At 40.8% G+C, this 8,174-nt stretch overlaps 1 protein-coding gene and 1 long non-coding RNA gene across 2 annotated transcripts in view; one reads left to right on the top strand and one right to left on the bottom strand.

Moving 5' to 3' along the window:
* Positions 1–8,174, top strand: part of LOC105357844 (alpha-tectorin-like) — a 63,876-nt gene that overhangs the window by 50,601 nt on the left and 5,101 nt on the right. The gene's annotated exons all lie outside the window — the stretch shown is intronic.
* LOC111949295 (uncharacterized) lies at positions 2–3,646 on the bottom strand. Its single transcript, XR_002875311.2, has 4 exons — positions 3,521–3,646; positions 631–708; positions 337–431; positions 2–227 (listed from the first exon to the last, which is right to left on the bottom strand). It is a non-coding gene; the product is annotated as an uncharacterized LOC111949295 (long non-coding RNA).

Raw genomic sequence — 8,174 nt, 5'->3', positions numbered from 1 at the left:
CTTACTGAATAAAAGAAATTCATAGAGCACGTTACATTGTTTGTGGTGGTGTTCACTGAGCTCTTTATCAGAGTTGTCAGATAAGTCCAATAGGAAGGATCATTGTCGTCATTTAACTCAAAGATTGTAATGTTTTCAGTGTTCGGGGTCTTAATACAGTCACCGTTGCTCTCAGGGTTGTAATAGCCGTTGAAACAAACAAACATGTGTTCCCCGGTGAAGTTTATCTGTAATCAGTGTGAGATGTAGTTTTTTAGACAAAAATTTCTTTCATTTTTTTTTTAATAACATTTGCTCAACAAAAAGACAAAGATTGACAAAGTTTCTATTTCTTACATAGACTGTGGTGTACACCTGTCCATAATATGTGATGGGACATGAGCTGGTGTTAACCTGAGTGTTTTCAGTTATTATGATGCCAATGGATGCATCTGAAAGGATGGAAACACACAAGAGGACTCAGCATTTATCACAAAATAACAATCCAGTGTTAATGCAAGGATCTAAACAGAAATTAACAGGACATTAAAAATAGAAAAGGTGAAAACAGAAAAACTCTTAATGGTCGATGCACAGATAAGGTTCATAGACATTTCTGAGTTTAAACAGCTTTCATTTTTGGTGACTTACCCGTCAGTCCAGCAGCAGCAAACAGGAACAGCAGGGGGAGGAGCATTTTGGAGGAAGGACCAATCAGGTCACAGAGGTCTAGAAAACACAACGGATGGAAAGATTGAATTCTTTGAAGAGGAAAAGACTAAAAGCAGGTAATGAGTTACTTGATTACATCGGTTCAGCGTTCCACGATCTCAGAGTGACAGAAGACAGGACCATGGTTGGTTTTAAAGGGTCTACATCATGCTTTTTATTTAGCTTATGTCTACATATATTATTACATTTTGCACACTAAATAACACTTTTTTTCATGAAGTATTTATTTTTGCTGTTCATTTTCCTACACAGACATAAGAAGGCTTGATCTCTGAAACTCCGCCTATCGCTCCTTGTGGGTGTCGCCCATTTCATGACTTCAACCTCTAGAGCAGGGGTGCTCATTACGTCGATCGCGATCTACCGGTCAATCTTCAAGGACATGAAGGTAGATCGCGGGACAGAGAAGATTAAAAAAAAAAGTACTTCTGAAAAAATCCAACAGCCAATCAAAATCGTCACCGAGAAGTACGGGACTTGATTGACATGCAGAACGGCCAATCGGACATCCTCTGAAGCATACGTCACTGCACATGCGTGTTTTGCTCTCTGATCCGCGTCACGTCAAGTTCCCGGCAGAAGATCGCTCCGCACAAGCGAAGTGTTTATTAAAGACGCCCCGCGTTTCTCCTCTTGCCATCAGCTCTGCAGTTCTCGCCCGATAAATACGAGCTGATAAGGAAGCTGTCCGAGTAACGCGCTTCGTACGGAGCCATCAGCGCCTTTGAAACGCCATGATGCCCCCCCCCCCATTGCATGGTTTACAGCAGAGCATGACATACTAGGGCTGCAGCTATCGATTCATTTTGTAATCGATTAATCTAGCACTTAATCGATCGATTAATCGAGTGATAGGATAAAACGATTTGTGTGTGTTTTTAAACAACCAAAAATAATGCATAACAAAAATGATGTGGCTGTAAAATGAACAAGCATTTGATTTTAAAGATCCGCTCTGATGCAAATGTTACTTTGGTGTTTTTAAGTTGGTCTTGAGAAGTGGCGGAGCTAGAACGTTTTGTATGGGGGGGGGGACAGAAGACTTTGAAAGGGTGGCACAACACCAAAGTGGAAGGCCATTAAAAATAAAAGAATCAGAAAAACATGTTTGATCATTATCATTGTTTATATTTCGTGTAAAAATAATGCTTTTGTTATTTTTGCAATGCTTAAAGAAGCCTCGCGGTCCGCCGAAAGGCGAGCTACCGCCTGTCCCAGCCCCTGCCTCTCGGCGCCCCCTCGATGCTCTTAGCTGAGTGTCCCGCGGGGTCCGAAGCGTTTACTTTGACAAAATTAGAGTGTTCAAAGCAGGCCCGGTCGCCTGAATACCGCAGCTAGGGGCTCTCACCGCCCCGCGCTGTTCGCCGCGGAGGGGGCTGACGCCGCCACTTGCTCGCTGCCGACGGCACGCGCGGGTCCCGCGCCTAAGTCGTCGGGGTTCCAGCGGTCGCGCAGATGTCTTCTGTTCAGATGCTGAATCATGGGAGATGTGCTGTTGTGGTATGCCAGCTCTATTTTGCAGTAGAGACACTGCACCTTGTTCTCTTCTTTATTAAGTGTGTAATGATCCTACACTTTAGACAATTTCTGCCGTTTATTTATAGATCTATTCTCCGCCATCACGCCAACTAAATTCTAAAGGTCCGTGTGAATAAAAGGTCCGTGTGACACAATCAAATCCCTGCGCCGTGCATATAGTGTGCGTCATAGGAATTTAACGAGGCTTCGAGGCAGAGTTTTTGCCTCGAGGAATTTTTGTAATCGAGTAACTCGAGGAATCGTTTCAGCCCTATGACATACGATTGCTGCTTTCTGTCTTTGTAGTAAAACGCCTCATCTGTTAATACAAAAGTATCTTTGTGTAATCTCACTGTGTAGCTTTTAATCATCAGTACATAAACAATAATGTTACTAATAAACACAACTAAGAAACATTTACTAATAGTATTTTATATGTATATATATATATTTTTTTATAGGTAGATCTTCAAGACATTGTCGATTCAAAAGTAGCTCACACGCCAAAAAAGTGTGAGCACCCCTGCTCTAGAGTGTCTGTGAGTCGCCAATGAAAACAAACAAACTGCGAACTTTTGCAAAGATGGATGTGCATATAGTGGAAATGAAATGAAAGCGTTTAGCCGTTTAGCTCCACGGGAGAAAGTGTGTTAGCCAGGGGGCGGAGCTGGCAGCACAGACTTCCTGGAAGGGGCTGTTCCTCACTTTGTGATGTCACAATGGGAGAACCCACTTGTTTTTGTGGATTGGGAGGCACAATCAAAAGATTTTAGAGGAATGCTCATAGATGTGTGAAAGGATCAAAATACCACTTTGGGGTAACTAGAACCAAAAGTCTGGTCATTTCTGATCCTTGAACACAGGATATGTCGACACCTAAATAACATGTTCTATGACCTGCTGTAACCCTTCAACCCATTCTACAATCAAGGTGAATCTGCTGATCCTAATGGAATGAAAAGCAGCTATGTGTCAGTAAAAAACAGGAACAACATTAATAACTCAAAGTGTTGCATATTGGCACAAAGCCGCTTTTCTCTCTGACAGAATCTGTTGGCTTACACTGGTTGCTGAAACACTTCAGTACTAAAAAATGCTTCAGGATCCACTAGAATCACATTATTCATGTCAATGATTGAAGAGTTACGATAATTCAAAGACTGTCAGCACTGGAGCTAAAGCTCTGGTGTTAAACGGTTCATCAGCTTTGGAAATAACCACTGACGACTTCCAAACCCATGAAGAAACCCCTAAAATGTTGAAGCTCCAGCAGGTGTGAAACTTGTCTTACCAGATGCAGTTTTGAAGAAGATGAAGACTTCTGTTCTGTGGGGTCTCTGACGATCCTGCAGGGGGTCTCAGTGAAAGATGCTGCTGTCCTCACTTGGCTTTCCTCCTCCCTGTCTGCCTCCTTTTATCTCCATCCTGGCTTTTATGTACACCCAGAAGAATTTAAGGGCAGGGCTGCAGGTGTGGAAACCGACCTGCCAACGTGAGGGAACCTCCCCCTCCTGTAATTGCAGGATAGAAAATAAACACAGAGGAATTCAAATCAAACTTAGAGAAATAGTTTATTTTCATATTTAAGGTTTGTAAAGAAATAAATTTAGTAATTTAGACATTTGAATGTGGCCCTGCAATGGAATGCTGACCTGTCCAAAGTGTGTTCTGCTTAGACTAGCCTGGGTAGGTTACAGTAACCCCCTTTGTCCTCAGGATGAAGCAGGAATAGATTGTGGATTCATGGAATAACAAAATCCTCTCAGTCAAATGTTGTTTTCCATTTCTTTTAAACAAGGTCTGCATTTAGTGGTTTTTGTTATCCAACTTTGAGTTTGACTTTGTTCTGACAGTTTAACAAACTGGTTTTAGCTAAATGTTGTCCCGTCTTGTTCAAGGTTGGCATCTAATTGGAGAAAGACGACTAAATTCCTGCACAGCTTGTTCTTTTGCCAGTTTACTCTTTCTCAGGTGTTTTCATAGTCGTGTCACCTGATAGGAGCCTCTCTTTCATGTGATAGAAAGAAACAAGACCTTTTTGTAGCACATTGAGGAACAAAAGGAGAAAAAAATACAATAAAAAGATAAACATCCAGCACATTCACATATATCTTAAGTTAAACTAGAAAAAAAGCAGTTTAACTATGTCAGTTTACTTAAGACACTTCTGTTATGACTCTGTATTATAGACTACCCCCCCATCTCCCCCATCAAGTGTTTGCAAGCAGGTGGACGAAGGTTTCAACTGTATCAAAGTGATAGAGTCATCAAGGATTCAAGAATTAAGAGTGCTCTCTTTGTGTTGCAACCTGGTTGTTAAGATTTAGAATAAAGAGGATATGTCACAAAGGTGTCCTGGAGGCCCTTAAGTATCACAGCACACCCCGTGGGTCACTATGGGGCTAGTGCTCACACCTTACTGATGACTGAAGTGTGGCATAAGGGCACCGTACAACAGCATCACCCATGGGCCATAATTGCATGGAACCTAATTTAGCCTTTTGAGTGCTTTACTATACACACACCACACAAATGACAATCGTATGCACCATTCTCATGACCTCCCCTAAGGTGGTCGTATCAGCCTGAAAAGGCCCTGGAAGACACACCTGCACTCCCCTTACAATGCTGCTCCTCTCTGTAACAACCCAAAACCCAGAAAAAGCCATATGGGTACATGTGACTAAGGCTGACCTTGGAAGATGTAGCAATGGCATCAACAAGTACATCTAGTCCTACCAGTCAGCCCAACCCACGTTCCAGGAGGGGAACTAGGTTGAGATGCTTTAAACTAATGAGCAGTTTAGTTAATTTGCATTTTCTTTCCTTTTACAATGATGTCAGAAATTTCTTCACAAATGAAAGATGACAAACTCTGCATGATGGATGGTAATAAAACAAGAATGCCACACAATTACCTCCCAAAGTAATAAGTCCAAAGGAAACTCAATTATCTTTATTAAATTCTGCCAAGCTGATTTCTTGTGAACAAATACAAGTTTAGCTGCATTCATGCTGGCTGTGAGGCATTTCAGCTGAGTTTGGGACTAAAAGCTTTGACTTAACCGAAACCTAAAGTGTAAAAAGAAAATTTCTCAAACAATAGATCCGGGTGATGTCTTGAAGATAAATCATGGCATCTAGACTTAAAATCTTCTTCATTGAACATTTTCATCACTCTCTATGTGGCTCCATTTGCCTGAGGGAGATGGAGAAAGTGTAAAAAGAATTGAACAACTGTTTGCAAGCAGGTGGAAGAAGGTTTAAACTGGATCAAAGTGATGAAGTCATCAAGAATGAAAGAAAAGCTGTAGAAGACTGTGGTGAAAGGAGACATGTTGTTGGTGTAGAGCAGGGGTCACCAACCCTGTGCCCGCAGGCGCCAGTGCGCCCGCGAGCACCCCTTGTGGCGCCCGCAGGGAATGCACCCAAAAAAAAAATCTTTTTTTTTTTTTTATTGAAGCAAATATTCAACAAACAACCACCGCATGTCTGTCAATGACAACAATATCAATTCTGAGATAAAGGTAGACAAAGAAAACCCAAATATGTAAACAAATATAACTTAAAAAATAATCACTAAAAGTAAGGGTCTATTACAAAAGTTTAAATAGATCAAATAAATTACACAATTTCTGGACATTCTTATGATTCATGTAATGTAAAGATTTTGAGAATAGGTTGAGGTGGTTGAGTAATCCATTAATGTGAGGATTAGTATTCCTGTCTGTTTTTATTTACATTTATGTTTAAAAAGTTAAAATTCAGTTTAAGTTTTAAAGGTTTAAAAGTTTAGCTTTAGTGTGTTCAATAAATATTTATCTTGTTCGGCTGCAACCTAAAGTCTGTTAATACGAGTCTAGAAAATTCATGCATGTTTTTGTGTGTAAAATGAGCAATAAAAATAGGGCACACAAAAGGAAGTCCTCAAATTGTGTTTTTTTTTTTGGGGGGGGGGGGGGGGGGGGCTAGGAGGTTTTTAGTGGCGCCCTTCATACCACTTGGTGCCCATGAAATAGCCCTCGGTCTCAAAAAGGTTGGTGAACCCTGGTGTAGAGACACTGATACATAGACAAGAGGCAGAACGGAGGTGGCAGATATATAGATGTTGTAGTTTTCTTTGGAGGGATGGTGAGGATGAGGAATGAGTTCATCAGAGGAACAGCTCATGGTAGGTGTTTTGGAGATACATGCAGGGAAGCAGATGCAGATGGTTTGGACACGCTGAGGGGAGTAAAAATGATTATGTTGGTAAAATGGTGCTGAGGTTGGAGCAAAAGGTCACGTAAAGATGAAGAGGGTCAGGTGTGTCATACTGATATTTTTTTTCAGCCTCCAAATCCTGTGTATTAAGTAAGGAAACCATTAACTCAATAAATAGTGCTCTCCTTGTGTTGCAACTTGATTGTTAAGATTTAGAATAAAGGGGAAAATCAGAGTGTAGTTTGTTTGGATATCCCTCGGGTGTCCTAGACGTCCTTAACTCTCACATGCACACCCCGTGGGTCACTATGGGGCTAGTGCTCACACCTTACTAATGACTGAAGTGTGGCATAAGGGCACCGTACAACAGCATCGCCCATGGGCCATAATTGCATGGAACCTCCATTAGCCTTATGAATGCTTTACTATCCACACACCACACACATGGCAATAGTATGCACCATTCTCATGACCTCCCCTAAGGTGGTCATATAAGCCTAAAAAGAACCTGGAAGACACACCTGCACTCCCCTTACAATGCTGCTCCTCTCTGTAACAACCCAAAACCCAGCAAAAGCCATATGGGTACATGTGACTAAGGCTGACCTTGGAAGATGTAGCAATGGCATCAACAAGTACATCTAGTCCTACCAGTCAGCCCAACCCACGTTACACGAGGGGAACTAGGTTGAGATGCTTTAAACTAATGAGCAGTTTAGTTAATTTGCATTTTCTTTCCTTTTACAATGATGTCAGAAATTTCTTCACAAATGAAAGATGACAAACTCTGCATGATGGATGGTAATAAAACAAGAATGCCACACAATTACCTTCCAATGTAATAAGTCCAAAGTAAACCTAATTATCTTTATTAGATTCTGCATGATCTGCTGATTTCTTGTGAACTTAATGAAGTTTAGCTGCATTCAAGCTGGCTGTGAGTCATTTAATCTGTACTTTGAACTAAAAACAAATGCAACAGGTCAAGTAAAGATGAAGTAGGTCAGGTGTGTTGTACTAAACATTGAATGATTGTTTAAGATTGAACTTATCTGGAGATATACTAGTTTAAATGTTAAAAGCACATCATAATTCCATTAAAGAATTTTCCTTGTCTTTAGTGAAACATTAAACTAAACATCAGCAGACATTTAGAGATTTTTCTTCCCTCCAGTCCACAATTTGTTGTAAAATGTTTTGTTTTAGTTTAGACCTGTCATACGGTGGCCGAGAACCGCCATTGCAGCAACAACTAAAAAAGGAGCAAAAATAAAAAACAGAAGTACAATACAAAACACAATTTCACAAAGTAAACTTCAGATATTCCAGGGGAGCACATTACATGCATTTTACATACAGAAAGCCACGACAAAAGTGGTTATTGGGGGGTATTCCAGGAAACATGTTTAAACTACCCTGAATTTAACCCTGAACTCTGGGTATGTCGGTTCCGGATATGAGTTAGAGTAATTACGCTCGACTTGGTAACCCTGGGTTAATGCACGTGCACAGCAGGTACATAAAGACATTCTCAATGGATCGCCGATTTCTGGAGTCATCATGGAAACGTGTGGAAAACAAAAGAAAGCGCTATACTTCAAGTGAGATGGAGTCGGAGATTTTAATGCCGGCGTATGAAAATTATACGTCCATCAAAAAACTAATACGGCTGCATCATCAAAAGAAAGAGTTTTTGCTTGTAGTAGAAGAACAGACAAAATAAACGCACGAGTTTCTGATCT

This window comes from Oryzias latipes, chromosome 18, assembly GCF_053564925.1.
Source record: "Oryzias latipes strain Hd-rR chromosome 18, Olatipes_Hd-rR_3.1".
NCBI lineage: Eukaryota > Metazoa > Chordata > Actinopteri > Beloniformes > Adrianichthyidae > Oryzias > Oryzias latipes.
Note: the sequence above shows the minus strand (reverse complement) of the source record. Positions and strands in the feature narration are given on the sequence as shown.